At 36.5% G+C, this 16,973-nt stretch overlaps 4 non-coding genes across 4 annotated transcripts; all 4 read right to left on the bottom strand.

Moving 5' to 3' along the window:
• Positions 1–2,366: 2,366 nt before the first annotated feature.
• Positions 2,367–2,490, bottom strand: LOC130460495 (small nucleolar RNA snoR86). Its single transcript, XR_008920352.1, has one exon. It is a non-coding gene; the product is annotated as a small nucleolar RNA snoR86 (small nucleolar RNA).
• A 38-nt stretch (positions 2,491–2,528) lies between these two features.
• Positions 2,529–2,656, bottom strand: LOC130460494 (small nucleolar RNA snoR86). Its single transcript, XR_008920351.1, has one exon. It is a non-coding gene; the product is annotated as a small nucleolar RNA snoR86 (small nucleolar RNA).
• Positions 2,657–2,731: 75 nt separating this feature from the next.
• LOC130460487 (small nucleolar RNA R160) lies at positions 2,732–2,817 on the bottom strand. Its single transcript, XR_008920344.1, has one exon. It is a non-coding gene; the product is annotated as a small nucleolar RNA R160 (small nucleolar RNA).
• Positions 2,818–3,225: 408 nt separating this feature from the next.
• On the bottom strand, positions 3,226–3,310 carry LOC130460507 (small nucleolar RNA R21). The gene has a single exon (XR_008920364.1). It is a non-coding gene; the product is annotated as a small nucleolar RNA R21 (small nucleolar RNA).
• Between the last annotated feature and the right edge of the window lie 13,663 nt (positions 3,311–16,973).

Genomic DNA, 16,973 nt, shown 5'->3' with positions numbered 1-16,973 from the left:
TTCAATAATAAACTTAACTTTGTTACCTAAAAACTCGATCATTACAAACTTTAAATTAGTGATATTGCATACTATCAACATATAAGTGATATAACTAATCCATCACTAGTTATAATATCCATTTTATAGGAATTGTAAATTAGCAATGGATATAGCAAGATTTTGATTTTCTAAACACAAAACCAAGATGTTTGATAACTATGGTCTAATAGCTAACGATATTAGACCGTATCGTAAGTACTAACCATATGTTGATGCATCAGCTAGGTGAAAATAAACCACCAGTTAACCAGTAACGTGTTCCTCTTGTTTACCATGTTTAAGCTACTAGCCTACCAGTTCTGTTCTGGATGAAGAAAATTGTGACGTATTCTCTAAGTATCTCCACTTGACACTCCACACCTCTTTCACAAATGGTTACGAATATTTGTACCGTCTTCCTCATGCCACATTACTATAGCCGTATCATAAATACTTATGACCCTTCAACCACAAGAAGAATTAAGAGAAAGGTCTTCCGAAGACAAACTCAACATGTGGACCCTATATTGCAACACTTCCTGCATCTTATCAATAAGAAAAACAATTGGTACGCTCCCTCCCACCCTAATACGAGTAATAATCACGCATAAGTCATCATTGCTAACTGTTCCGCCTATTGTGTATGGACTATGGAGTCCAACCATATCATCAACGAATAACGTAGAAATTCCCTGTAAACTCCACCGGACATTAATTTTCTTGTCCTATTTAATTTCACCATGACTTACCGTGTGTCCCACTATTCAAATTTTCTTAAATTATTATTGTATGTACTTTGTACGAGTACATGGAACTAAGGAAGTATTTTCGGATATCTGATATGTGTTACATATCAGATCAAAAGATAAATAGCTCGAATACAAAATAGGGAAAAAAGAAAGTATCATTCATGTTAAAAAAAGTAACATTTTTGTTTAAAAAGTATCATTCAATTTTATTTTTTGTCTTTTTCCTATTTTATCTTGTGCTATGATATACTCCTCCGTATTTATTTAAGAGATACACTTGGCCGGGCACGGGTATTAAGAAAAAGAATTGAATGAAATAAAGTACTTCCTCCATCCCAGATTAGTTGTTACACTTACCTTGTTTGGTTATCAATTGTTATTTTATTTAAAAAGTAGATGTGATAGGAGTTAATGGAGTATATTTTTAATTGAATGAGAAAGAGTATGGGGACAAAAAAGAAGTTAGTGGGAAGAGAGTGACAATATAATAATTGTAGGTCATTCCTATTTTAGAAGTGTAACAACTAATCTGGGACGGAGGAAGTAATAAAACAAGTGGGGTTGAGTAGATATTTTAATAAGAAAAACAAGTGGGGACCATGTCATTTTAGGGAGTGAAGGGTGAGGAGTAGATATATTATTTAATTAGATAGTGGGGTTGACAAGTTACTAAAAATGGCAATGTGATAAATACAACCGAAAAAGACAATGTATCTCTTAAATAAATACAAAGGGAGTATATTTGCAAGCACATATAGATATGCAAAAAGTACTTCCTCACATAGGACCGTGTCACCCAAATTATGAGTAGAAAGAAATACTCAAATCCCAAACCGATGCCATGTCATGGATGAGCATTATGCAGAAAAACGACAGATCTGACATATAAAGCCAACTTGAAATTTGCTTCCCACATTTCTAGGAAACTTGAAGCAATTCTAGATCATATAAACACACATAATATCACATTGTCTACCAATCTAACAACACTTTCCCTTGTAATTAGTTAATCACTGGGTTAATTTTGATCATGAAAATGGATGGTGAAACTGAACAGCTCCATGTAGTGTTGTTCCCATTCATGGCCCATGGACACACGTCCGCGGTCCACACTTAACAGTCCTTGGTTATCTCCATACAAGGTAAGAATGTAAGATGATTTAAGGATGCTTAATAAAGTACTTGTCCTTGGTCATTTTTACGATACAGTCTATATCAGTTGGCCGACGCCGAGAATCAAATTGCCCAAGCAAAACTGTTAAAAACACTTTTCACCGATACTCTAAGATTGACCTATGAACAACAATAACATCATCCCCTCCTCTTCATGTATAATGTATTTCATGTATAATGTATAACGTATTTGTGGCAGATACGATCAAAACCGACTTAAACAACAAACACAACGCAAATTGTGAAATAAATTAACTTTTTCTTCTCATGAATATACCATCCGCCATAGGGAAAAATGCATAGGCCAGAAAAAAGAAGAAATACTTTGCTTTAGCACCAAGCTCGTGTAGCATTTGACTAATGTTCAAGTAAAGCTACGTATTATTGGTGCTCACACATTCACAATCAACAATAAAAATGCTAAATGTAGTGATTTGTTCGAGGCCACAATCGAAATGAGTAGAGTTCGAAAGGCACGGAGAATCACAATGTTTCATATTGCCAACCTTCAATGCAAGATTTCATCATTCATCTAATGACCTCGCTCTGCAAATTGGCTATTTAGTTAATTGTAAAGAAACTTAAAATGTAGTGACTTGTTCGAGGCCATAATCAACACTAACATAATTCCAAAGGCACGGAGAATCACCCAATATTGTTATTGCCAACCTTCAATGCAAGATTGCATTATTCTAATATTAATGACCTTGCTCTGCAAATTGGCTATTTCATACCACAACCACAACGTACTAATGAATTATAATAAGACCTATAAGAAAGGGCAAAGAAGCAATCAGAGAACTTTGAAGGTATATTTCAGATGAAATAATTCCACATAAAAGAAATTCAGCTCAACTGATTTCATCATTTTGCTTCATAATTCCAATTTCAATAAAATTTGTGTAATTTCAAACATGTAATGGCTAATGGAGGCAGGCAAGTTAAAATTAGAGTAAATAGGTGAGAGAGACAAAAGTGAATGACTAATTGAAACTCCACCCATTTACCAAGAGCACAAGCCTGTACTATGATGCCATTCTTTCTTTCATGTTCGGGCATGCGTTTGCCGGGCACCCTGTAGAAAACCTACAGGTATTTCAGAGTCATCTTTTTACACTCTCCCCACTGCACGCAGCCCTTTGCACTAACTCTTCTTATTGCTTTTTCTAATTAAAACATTACACTCTCACAATCCATTATTCTCTAATCAACACTCGTCTTCTAAATAAAGTTTTAAGCTTAACTAAACAAAAACCAATTCAAGTACTTGAATGAATTAATCAATCCCTCAGAATACTTTTGTTCATCATGTATATATCAGTCCACTACTTTAATATTTTGGACATAAGTCATTCTTCATAGGGATGTATGATGTATCACATACAATTAAGATAATAATCACAACAACACATTTACCCTAATTACAAAAATAGCACACGCCAATATTCAGGAACACATACATACAAGCAGTCAAGCAAGACCCTCCAATGACAAAGTTTCAACATTTTAGAATAATTGAATCTCACAACTTTGATCAAAATCGAAAACAATTCAAGAGTAACCCAGAAATTGATGGAAAAAACCCAAATCGAATAACAGTAATTAAGCTTCAAGATGTTAATTTGGCAAGAAAAAAGAACAACCCTTTATATATAAATTAAGGATAGAAAGACCTTGAAAATTATGAAAATAGAATAATTTTCGTGGGAAATCAAATATAATTGACAGAAAATACGATTGACATAGCAAAGCAGCAAGAAGGAGGGGGGTGGGGGGATGATAATCTGTAAGTTAGTGTGGTTTATATAATACCGGCGCCTGAAATGATCACGGATGAGAGATTAACCTAACCATACCAAATGATAAAGCCCGTATTTGGGCCCAAACCAAATGGATCAAGTAGTCAATACTATGGCCCGTGTGACTCAATAGTAATTTTTTATTTTATTTTTTTTAAAAAAAAAGGAAAGATAAACGAAAGTTAGGATAGTCTTCTCTCAAGATTATATCCTAACTTATTTAAAGATATAAAACATGTCGTATATTTTTTTCGATGGCTAAAAGAAGACTACTACGAAGAGATGTTGCTTCAGCAAGAAGTGGAGAGGAGATTCCAAGATTGTAGGTTCGACTAACAATATTATCTCCTAGGTGGTCTCTGATTACTACACCAGTTGTTCCAGAGTTGTTACGAACTGACCCATCAAAGTTAATTTTCACAATACCAGGGGTCGGAGGTGTCCAAGCAACTTGCATGGTACGTGGAGACTTTGAAAGAGCATTATTATTAACGTTAACATCCAATAAATCAAGATGTGTATGCATATTCCATTCTGCAAACATCCTGAAAGCTCTACTTTATATTTGCACTGATGAGACAGGAGATTGTCAGAAAATGTGAGCATTACGTGTTTTCCAAATACTCCAAATAGAAGTTATGATCTTTTTAGCCGGTAAGGTAACATTGTTTCTTTTAGTCTCATAAAAGTTGACCCAACCTAAACGTGGTCATCCGTAGTTTAAAATTTTCTAGGTACAACAATTTTTTACGCAAACAAGCTAGGGGCAAAATTCATTAAAGAAACTAATCTATACTACTCCGTATATATTAAAATACGTCTATAAGAAAGTATACGTGACACGTGACACTCTGTTTATGGGTTGTTCGTGTTAGGTTATGATACATATGAATAAACATAAATCATGCGGAAAAACCATAAAGCCAGGAAACATATTATTAACACATAATCATTTAGCATAATTCAGATGCATACACTTTGTAGCGTGCCCTCCCTAGCTGCGCCCGAACCGAACAAGAACAAGTCTTTAGGACTCCAAGTGTCGTCCCTCCGTAGATAGTCCACAGTACGTCCGGATCCGCCTTAAGCTTGACCAACTAGAATCTCCCTTAAGGTTCCTAGGAATTTCGGCTAATAGGTTGCAAGTGTTTGGCTGATTTTTGCTTCAAAATCTTACCTTTAGAATACTTCAATTATATCTGTAAATTGTGACCCTAGGCACCTATTTATAGAGATATGGAAAAGGAATTATAATCCTACTAGGATATGGATTTATTAATTAGAATCCTATTTGAACTCTAAATAATAAATTTAATCTATTAGGATTAGGATTTAATTAATGCACGAATTCCGATAGGATTAGGATTCGTTACGAACACGAGCGTCATACGACCACGAGGAACGCACGCACCCGCGCAGGCCTTGCGGCCCACACGCGTGAGCGCTGCCTCGCAGCCTACGAGCATGCAGCCCGCGCTGCCTCGCAGCCCACGAGCATACAGCCCGCGCTGCGCCTACGGCCTTGCTGGGCCTGGCCTTACGCTGGGCCTGGCGAGGCTGTGGCCTTTCGTGTTGGGCGCTTGGCTTGCTGGGCGCGGGCCTGGCTTCGTGTTGGGCCTTTGTCTAGCAAGCCTCGTCCGATGTTAATTCGTACGATGCGCTTCCGATTAAATTCCCGGTTCCGGAATTCATTTCCGATACGAACAATATTTAATATTTCCGATTCCGGAATTAATTTCCGTTTCAGACAAATATTTAATATTTCCGTTTCCGGAATTATTTTCCGATTCCGATAATATTTCCGATTCTGACAATATTTCCGTTTCCGGCAATATTTCCGATTCCGGTAATATTTCCGATTCCGGTAATATTTCCATTTCCAATAATATTTTCCGATACGTACCATGTTTCCGTTTCCGGCAACATCTACGACTTGGATAATATTTACATTTCCGATACGATCCATATTTCCGTTTCCGGCAATATCATCGTTTCCGGAGTATTCATTTCTTGCTTGTGACGATCTCAGCTCCCACTGAAACCAAGATCCGTCGATTCCGAATATCCATAGATGGAGTATTTAATGCCATTAAATACTTGATCCGTTTACGTACTATTTGTGTGACCCTACGGGTTCAGTCAAGAATAAGCTGTGGATTAATATCATTAATTCCACTTGAACTGAAGCGGCCTCTAGCTAGGCATTCAGCTCACTTGATCTCACTGAATTATTAACTTGTTAATTAATACTGAACCGCATTTATTAGACTTTAACATTGAATGCATACTTGGACCAAGGGCATTATTTCCTTCAGTCTCCCACTTGTCCTTAGGGACAAGTGTGCATTTCCTAATTCCTTCGTCGCTCGATGCTTGCTCTTGAACATAAGGTAAGAGTTGTCATCCTTATTATGTCCAGAGGTGTTTCTCGGTTTCAGAGTTCAACTGATCAAATAAAACAGATAATCATAGCCTATGATTCATCTGAGCACGGCCATGCATTTTACAGTTTCTAGCTCTCCGAGTGGCCTTGTACAACTTTTAGCATCTCATCCCGATCTATGGGAGGACAATCCCAATCTTGCGATCTTGAGATTAGACTTCGTTTGATAGGTGATTACCTGAGAGTTTCCTTTATAGCCTCCTTTTTGTTAGGTTATGATACATATGACAAAACATAAATCATGCGGAAAAACCATAAAGCCAGGAAACATATTATTTACACATAATCATTTAGCATATATAGTTTGGATGCATACACTTTGTAGCGTGCCTTCCCTAGCTGCGCCCGAACAGAACAAGAACAAGTCTTTAGGACTCCAAGTGTCGTCCCTCCGTAAATAGTCCACATCACGTCCGGATCCGCCTTAAGCTTGACCAACTAGAATCGCCCTTAAGGTTGCTTAGGAATTTCGGCTATTCGGGTGCAAGTGTTTGGCTGATTTTGCTTAAAAACCTTAACTTTGAATACTTCAATCGTGTCTATAAACTGTGACCCTAGGCACCTATTTATAGAGATATGGAAAAGGAATTATAATCCTACTAGGATGTGTTACTAATTAGAATCCTATTTGAACTCTAAATAATAAATTTAATCTATTAGGATTAGGATTTAATCTTTGCACGAATTCCGATATGATTAGGATTCATTACGAACACGAGCGTCGTATGGCCACGAGCACCGCACCACCCGCGCAGGCCTTGCGGCCCACACGAGCAGTCGCTGCTCGCAGCCCACGAGCACGCTCAGCGCGCGCGCCAACGACCTTGCTGGGGCTGGCCTTGCGCTGGGCCTGGCGAGGCTGTGGCAGCTCCGTGTTGGGCGCCCGGCTTGCTGGGCGCGGGCCTGGCTTCGTGCTGGGCCTTCGTCTAGCAAGCCTTGTCCGATGCTAATTTCGTACGATGCGCTTCTGATTAAATTCCCGGTTCCGGAATTCATTTCCGATACGAACAATATTTAATATTTCCGATTCCGGAATTAATTTCCGTTTCGAACAAATATTTAATATTTCCGTTTCCGGAATTATTTTCCGATTCCGATAATATTTCCGATTCTGACAATATTTCCGTTTCCGGCAATATTTCCGATTCCGGCAATATTTCCATTTCCGATAATATTTTCCGATACGTACCATGTTTCCGTTTCCGGCAACATCTACGACTTGGATAATATTTATATTTCCGATACGATCCATATTTCCGTTTCCGGCAATATCATCGTTTCCGGAGTATTCATTTCTTGCTTGTGACGATCTCAGCTCCCACTGAAACCAAGATCCGTCGATTCCGAATATCCATAGATGGAGTATTTAATGCCATTAAATACTTGATCCGTTTACGTACTATTTGTGTGACCCTACGGGTTCAGTCAAGAGTAAGCTGTGGATTAATATCATTAATTCCACTTGAACTGAAGCGGCCTCTAGCTAGGCATTCAGCTCACTTGATCTCACTGAATTATTAACTTGTCAATTAATACTGAACCGCATTTATTAGACTTAATATTAAATGCATACTTGGACCAAGGGCATTATTTCCTTCAGTCTCCCACTTGTCCTTAGGGACAAGTGTGCATTTCCTAATTCCTTCGTCGCTCGATGCTTTCTCTTGAACATAAGGTAAGAGTTGTCATCCTTATTATGTCCAGAGGTGTTTCTCGGTTTCAGAGTTCAACTGATCAAATAAACAGATAATCATATCCTATGATTCATCCGAGCACGGCCATGAATTTTACAGTTTCTAGTTCTCCGAGTAGCCTTGTACAACTTTTAGCATCTCATCCCGATTTATGGGAGGACAATCCCAATCTTGCGATCTTGAGATTAGACTTCGTTTGATAGGTGATTACCTGAGCGTTGCCTTTATAGCCTCCTTTTACGGTGCGACGGTTGGTCAACGTCAAAGTAACCAGTTCTCAAACAAGTAATCTCAAATCACTCAGGTATTGAGGATTTAGTGTCTAATAATTTCAATGAAATTTACTTATGACAGATTTTCATCTCTTACAGTAAAGTTTCATAGGTCTGTCCGATACTAGTCTTCCCAAAGTAAGTATCTATGCAAATGATTATGACATTGCCATGTCCACATAGTTCAAGAAACAGAACTACTAGTCATCTTGCATTCTAGTCGTCTAACGTTTTCTATGCGTCCAATTTTGTAGAAAACTCCGACCAGGGACCATTTTCAACCTTTGACATTCAAGTTCACTTGATAGACATTTCTTAGTCACGGGACTGGTCCTGACAGTCTATCTTGAATATATCGTCAAATTGAAGGGACTCATCATTTAATACTAAACCAAGATTAAATGGAATATGAAAATACATTTCATATATGATAAATGTTCAACCTTAATGTTTTACAACCATGGGCCTCAAACCCATCTTTAAAACAGTTCATGGAATTTAAAGTTATGCTAGATTTCCAGTGCTACAATGTGAGTGTTGTTTCTCACTTGTTGCATAGGTTTAGTTACATGCTTTGCCAATCTTAATATCCTTTTCATCGAATGTTCTTCGAGATATGATGATAAGATCTTTTGAGTATGTTTATTTTATGATCTAGTCTTTCTTGCTACATTAGTGGTTCTACGCATTTTGTAATGAAGAACCATCAAGTCAGCAGACATATGATCCACCCAAGTTCATTGAAGAACTCTTTAACATAAACAACCCTGTTTTACTGCTTCTTAGGCAATAAGTTCTTTTACTTCAACTATTTAGGTTGCTAGTGATGCTTTGTTTGGATTTACTTATCCAAGCAGTTCACAGATATGTGGAAGACTTTCCAGTTGTATCTTAGAACATAGAAATTAATATTTAATTTCCCACGCAACAACTCATGGTCTCCAATCCATGTTGCCATTTTAAAATACGATGCTCTATAGCTCGTCCTTGTCAATGGTTATGTAACGCCCCGACCTCTAATTCACTTATTAAGGAATACTTAGCAGCGGAAACATACTAATTCGGTCGGGACATTATTGCCGTAACTCCCTCTTGGGAATTACAAGGCAACCATCAATCATAAGCTATTTAACTCCAAAATTAACATAATAATCCTTTTTAATTCCTTAATCAAAGTACGTAACTTAATCAAGAATCTTCACTTAAACTTGTTACAACTTAACAGTAACTTAGGTGAACATAGTGAAATCCTCGCCACTACTCGTTTCCGTGGTCCCCAGCAGTACCTAAAACGGAAAACAAAACGGTGAGCCGAAGACTCAGTAACAAGTTACCCTAGCATCGTAACATCATTTCAATTCATTTTATTAATAACACAGGGAGAATAGAATATAGTAAAACATTTAATAAATCATCATTTCAGAAGCATCATTTCGAAAACATCATTTCAGAAACATCATTTCAGGAACATTATTTCAGGAATATTATTTCATTAACCTTTTTCCTTTTAACAGTATTATTCTGGTCGTCAGGACTTTACAGGAAAACATGGTAGGACGTCTCCTACGAACAGGGGAAGCCAGTGCTTCATAACAGGGGGAGTCAATGCTCCATAACAGGGGAAGCCAGTGCTTCATTTCAGGGGGAACCTTGGTTCCATATCAGGGGAAGCCAGTGCTTCTTATCAGGGGGAACCTTGGTTCCATATCAGGGGAAGCCAATGCTTCTTATCAGGGGGAACCTTGGTTCCATATCAGGGGAAGCCAATGCTTCTTATCAGGGGGAGCCTGGGCTCCATATCAGGGGAACTTGACCAGTTCTTACACTTTCATTTATCATGTTTACATTTCTTTTAATCGAACATTAATCAGGAAAATCTCAATCATTCAGGGTGGTTCAATAAACCATTAAATCTCGTTATTTCATAAAATCATTTCTTTCAGGAATAATAATTCATTAAATCAATACTTTGCATAAAGCTGCATTATCGTAAAACAATTCAATCAAATCATACTTGTAATCCCGCAATTCATAAAACATCATTATAAAACATAAATCATTCATAACATCATTCATAAATACATTTCGAAGGGAATGCGGGTACTAGCAATAACCGTTACCTCAACCGTAGTTTTTATACTTCCTATCTGATGGATCGTCCGTCCTGAGCCCCGGGTCCAATTTCTTTCAAAATATTAAATTATTGAATTAGTAACTAACACGATAAAATAATTTAAAATCACCATTTTATAAATAATATGTTTTATAAGAATTCATTTATAAGTAACGAATTTTAATAAAAACATAATTTCATAATTTAATGAAAATATTATTAATCGAAATATCAATCAAAATATATATTTATATTTCATAAATTTATTTACACCAAATATCATTTATATTCCATTTTTAATAAACATGGCTAGTAACTTATTTTTTTGTAAAACCGATAATAAAGTATATTTTCCTGCCTGAAATAATAAACAATTTTATTAGTAATTATTTATATGAAAATATATTGAAATACTTATCAAATTTATTTAGAAAAACATGAAGGGTAAATTTATAAATCTGGAAATAGAGATAAGAATTGAGCTTACCTAAAAACCCAAATGTTAGAATTGGGCTCAACACTTTTATTTTGGGTTTAATAGGGAAAGAATTCAAAAGTCAGGAATTGATTTCCTGGCTTCCTGAATGTCGAGAGAGAAAAAAAAAGAAGAAGAAGGGAAGCAGCAGCAGGGCACGAAGGAGGAGGAAAGGAAGGAGGAGAAGAGGCGGCTGGCGGCCGGCGGCAGGAGAGAACCGGCAAAGGAGAAGCCGGTGGTGGTTTCTGCTGGGCGTAGAATGGACGGAAGGGGACACCACGATGGTGGTGGGTGGTGCTGCCGCGGAGGGAGAAAGGCAGGGGAGAGAGGAAGCCGGGAAGGAGAAAGGCAGGGGAGGCGGTTCGAGGTGGCGAAGGGAGTTCGTGGTGGTGCTGGGAGGTTGTGGTGGGGTCTACGGCAGTCACAGTGGTGATGGTGGCAGCGGCATTCGGTGGTGGTGGTGGTGGCACCGGGAGTTGGTGGTGGTTGGGGTGGTTTTTGAGTTTAATTTAAGAGGTAATTTAGAAACTAAAATCAAAATTAAGATTGAAACTGATTTGATGGTTGTTTTTGCTTGAAATTTCAGTCTAATTGAACATCTATTTATAGGGATTAATGGGGTTGAATGACATAAGTGATGAGCTCCATTGAAGCTCAATTGGATGACAATTGTCAAGAGAAATCAGGAATATGGTGACTAAGGCATTAGAATTCAGATTAGTGTCATGAGATTGATGACTCAATTTGATATGAAATATGGTGATGACAGTTGGAAAGTGAACTTGGAAGTTCATGGCAAAAGATGCGTGAAGAAGAAGGAGGGGAAAAGAGAAAGTGATTTTTGGTTTCTTTGGTGAACAAGGGCATTTTGGTAAATAAGACATAATGGACAATATTCAGAATTTGCATTGCTAAAAATGAAAATGGAACAATGGCTTTGAGTAATATTGATTTCTAAAATGATTCTTTTATAAAGTTCTAATAAAATAAATTTATTTTTCGAAATAAATAAGAACGTTTTTATTAAAAGAAATCCGAAAATAATTAAAATTTACAAAGGGGTTTAAGCTTGTAAATATGAAATTAAATTATAAACTGGAAAATAAATCGTGTAGCAATATTAAAAATTCAAGCAAAATAAAGCTTCGTTAATTAAAATAAAGTTCGAAATTAGGATTTAAAACGTTTTTAAATTAAATAAAAATAATTAAGCATAATTAATCGAGTTTTAAAAATTCGGGGTATTACATTCTTACCCCCTTAGAAAAAGTTTCGTCCTCGAAACTTGAAAATTAGACGTATGAAGTGATTGTTGAAAATCAAAAACATTCGATTAAAAGTATGATATTTATTTTAAAACCAAGTTCTCACAATTTCATTCCCATTCCGACAATGTCTAGCCTTCATTCCGCCATCATCTTTTAGGACTTCGCTTCAACTCGAGAACTAGAATCGAAGAGTAAAGAATACAAAAGGGGCAAAATTATATATTGATCCTTAATCGTTCTTAAGGTCAATTACATTCCGCTATCGTCTTTCGTATCTCCACTTTACTTCATAAAATAGGATCGAGGAGCAAAGAACATAAAGGGGCAAACTCGTTAGCATAGACTAGGCTCCTATTTTACTTTGCGAGATCTTGTTTGAAAATATTTCATACCAAAATAGTAACTTTTAATGCAACTTATAATTCTGAAAATATATGTGTACATAATTAAAATAAATATTTATCTATTATTTGCAATACTCAAATAATTTGTAAAAGTTGTTTATTATATCAATCTCGTACTCTGAGCTCAGGAGAACTTCCATCGGAGGCGGCTTCCATGTATAACGATTAGACTACTAGTACAATCATGTCATATCAACATAAACATAATTCATATCATAGAGACATAATTTATGTGAAAATTCAAATTAAGCATAACATTCATAATCATTTGATCTAACACACGATCATGGTTGACCATAACATAATCATTCATAGAAAACATAGTAATTCATACATCATATCGTTCGTGGGCGAATAATTAGAGATATTTCGCTTTCATTTTCCATTGGGCTTCTTTGTTGCAGGAAACATATCGTTGACTTTCGTTATTCAATTCGTTTCGATTTCGATCTCCGATCTTTTCTTCTACGTCAAACAACTTTGTTGACTACGTTCGTTGCGGGGGTTTGAGTCCAATCGCGTGACTAGAAATATATCGTTAGACATATGACTTCGTTACTTATCCTTAGGTCGAAAAATCTCATATTTTGCGAAGAATGCTAAGCCATCAAGCATGCCTTTATCATAAACAATCTAGCTTCTAGAAAACTTAGTTCATCCTACCTGGTTTTACAAACATGTCATTTTGTCAATTTCTATTCTCAACTCCATTTTATTCCTCAATCATTCATAATTCTTTTCGAACTTCATAGCATTCATTGATATCATCAAGCTCATAGACAGACTAATTCTCGATAACTTATTTTGGTAAGTTCCTCAAAGCTTTATATGCAAACTAAATTCCATATTTTCACCATAAATAACACTTTGCAAAACCTTAAATTCTTTCGCTTACTTTCTTTATGGAGATAATCACACATCCTTTCAAATAAATTCATAAAAATAAATCTTACAATGATGCAGAAAAGTAAACTAAAAATTGATTTCAATCATAACTTCAATGCTTTAAACCTTGATTTAATTGTTGATTCGCCACTTAGGAAATACAAACTCATGCTCTTTCGATACTCTATTATTCAATCTTTTGATAACTAATTCTTGATAACTTCTTTTGGTAAAATCCTCAAGATCTTATTCATGCTTCAACTCAAACGGGGTTTTTACCATAACTCATGGGGTTCATAACATTCATGTATAACTTCTTAGCTTCCTTAATAAAGGCATATCAATCATTTTTCAGATGCTAGACTTGTGTACTTATAAACACCAAAACATTCATCATGGGTAACACGGAAAGATAACTCTAGAATCAATTTCATTCACAATTTGTACACTTTAAACTTCGAATAATCTTAACTTGATCAACCATAACCTTATGCTCGTTTGGTACTCCTAACGTTTATATTATCCTTGAAGATTTCACAACCATCAAAATTCCTTAAAACCATTCATATCCACAAAATCTTTGAGTTCGCACCGTGCTTAACTTAACTTCTTCTAAAATATACTGCTTAAACTTTGCTTAGTCTATCTAGGGTAGAAAACTCATAACATATGTGACGATAAACATAAAATCAAGGGAAGTTCGATTCTAAAGCGAGAGAGAGCTAAATCAAAATAATATCAGCATTGGCGTCATCTTTGTCCTTTATCATGTAAGCTCTTGCATATGTCGTGATCGTGTTGGATTATGATTAACCCTAGAATTGTTGTTGTTTCGTTCATGATTGGTCGAGGTTGACGAAATTCTCTTTCCCTCCACGTATTCGTTCCTACACGACATTAGTTTCTTATTCGTCAGGGCATTGCAAAGTCTCCCATAGTTGATCCATCTTGTTGGTCCATTCTTCAAATTCCATCAAATCGGCTTGCCGTCATAGATTGGTGGATTCCAGGGTGAAATTCTCTCAAATAGTGATGCATTTTCGTTCGATTTCGTTTTTCGAGAATATTTGACCGATTAAGTTGACATCGTACTTGCAGTTCCTAATCGTTTCATCATCTCCTCGTGGTCTTCTATAAATTGTTCGTCACAGGAATCATCATGGAAAACATCATTGTGGACGACATCATCGTGATTATTGCGTTTGTCGTGAGCTTCGTTCGTGGCATCATTAGTAACCTCGATAATCGATGTTTCGCATAACATATTCAATCAGGAAAACATAAATAACATGAGAATAAATCCCTTTAATCCCGTTCCTACACTCACACTCATTCCATTTTAACTTGACTTGATTTTAACATATTCTTTTTAACTCATTCCTTAAAAATTCTTTGCTTAAAGCCTATTGAATTCTACTACGCGCAAAACCCGTAAGGTTTAGCACTTATGGTCCAGAACCTTGGCTCTGAATACCAAACTGTAACGCCCCGACCTCTAATTCACTTATTAAGGAATACTTAGCAGCGGAAACATCCTAATTCGGTCGGGACATTACTGCCGTAACTCCCTCTTGGGAATTACAAGGCAACCATCAATCATAAGCTATTTAACTCCAAAATTAACATAATAATCCTTTTTAATTCCTTAATCAAAGTACGTAACTTAATCAAGAATCTTCACTTAAACTTGTTACAACTTAACAGTAACTTAGGTGAACATAGTGAAATCCTCGCCACTACTCGTTTCCGTGGTCCCCAGCAGTACCTAAAACGGAAAACAAAACGGTGAGCCGAAGACTCAGTAACAAGTTACCCTAGCATCGTAACATCATTTCAATTCATTTTATTAATAACACAGGGAGAATAGAATATAGTAAAACATTTAATAAATCATCATTTCAGAAGCATCATTTCGAAAACATCATTTCAGAAACATCATTTCAGGAACATTATTTCAGGAATATTATTTCATTAACCTTTTTCCTTTTAACAGTATTATTCTGGTCGTCAGGACTTTACAGGAAAACATGGTAGGACGTCTCCTACGAACAGGGGAAGCCAGTGCTTCATAACAGGGGGAGTCAATGCTCCATAACAGGGGAAGCCAGTGCTTCATTTCAGGGGGAACCTTGGTTCCATATCAGGGGAAGCCAATGCTTCTTATCAGGGGGAACCTTGGTTCCATATCAGGGGAAGCCAATGCTTCTTATCAGGGGGAACCTTGGTTCCATATCAGGGGAAGCCAATGCTTCTTATCAGGGGGAGCCTGGGCTCCATATCAGGGGAACTTGACCAGTTCTTACACTTTCATTTATCATGTTTACATTTCTTTTAATCGAACATTAATTAGGAAAATCTCAATCATTCAGGGTGGTTCAATAAACCATTAAATCTCGTTATTTCATAAAATCATTTCTTTCAGGAATAATAATTCATTAAATCAATACTTTGCATAAAGCTGCATTATCGTAAAACAATTCAATCAAATCATACTTGTAATCCCGCAATTCATAAAACATCATTATAAAACATAAATCATTCATAACATCATTCATAAATACATTTCGAAGGGAATGCGGGTACTAGCAATAACCGTTACCTCAACCGTAGTTTTTATACTTCCTATCTGATGGATCGTCCGTCCTGAGCCCCGGGTCCAATTTCTTTCAAAATATTAAATTATTGAATTAGTAACTAACACGATAAAATAATTTAAAATCACCATTTTATAAATAATATGTTTTATAAGAATTCATTTATAAGTAACGAATTTTAATAAAAACATAATTTCATAATTTAATGAAAATATTATTAATCGAAATATCAATCAAAATATATATTTATATTTCATAAATTGATTTACACCAAATATCATTTATATTCCATTTTTAATAAACATGGCTAGTAACTTATTTTTTTGTAAAACCGATAATAAAGTATATTTTCCTGCCTGAAATAATAAACAATTTTATTAGTAATTATTTATATGAAAATATATTGAAATACTTATCAAATTTATTTAGAAAAACATGAAGGGTAAATTTATAAATCTGGAAATAGAGATAAGAATTGAGCTTACCTAAAAACCCAAATGTTAGAATTGGGCTCAACACTTTTATTTTGGGTTTAATAGGGAAAGAATTCAAAAGTCAGGAATTGATTTCCTGGCTTCCTGAATGTCGAGAGAGAAAAAAAAAAAAAAGAAGGGAAGCAGCAGGGCACGAAGGAGGAGGAAAGGAAGGAGGAGAAGAGGCGGCTGGCGGCCGGCGGCAGGAGAGAACCGGCAAAGGAGAAGCCGGTGGTGGTTTCTGCTGGGCGTAGAATGGACGGAAGGGGACACCACGATGGTGGTGGGTGGTGCTGCCGCGGAGGGAGAAAGGCAGGGGAGAGAGGAAGCCGGGAAGGAGAAAGGCAGGGGAGGCGGTTCGAGGTGGCGAAGGGAGTTCGTGGTGGTGCTGGGAGGTTGTGGTGGGGTCTACGGCAGTCACAGTGGTGATGGTGGCAGCGGCATTCGGTGGTGGTGGTGGTGGCACCGGGAGTTGGTGGTGGTTGGGGTGGTTTTTGAGTTTAATTTAAGAGGTAATTTAGAAACTAAAATCAAAATTAAGATTGAAACTGATTTGATGGTTGTTTTTGCTTGAAATTTCAGTCTAATTGAACATCTATTTATAGGGATT

The sequence above is a fragment of the Spinacia oleracea genome, chromosome 4 (assembly GCF_020520425.1).
Source record: "Spinacia oleracea cultivar Varoflay chromosome 4, BTI_SOV_V1, whole genome shotgun sequence".
Lineage (NCBI taxonomy): Eukaryota > Viridiplantae > Streptophyta > Magnoliopsida > Caryophyllales > Amaranthaceae > Spinacia > Spinacia oleracea.
The sequence above is the reverse complement of the archived record's forward strand: the minus strand, read 5'-3'. Positions and strand labels throughout refer to the sequence as shown.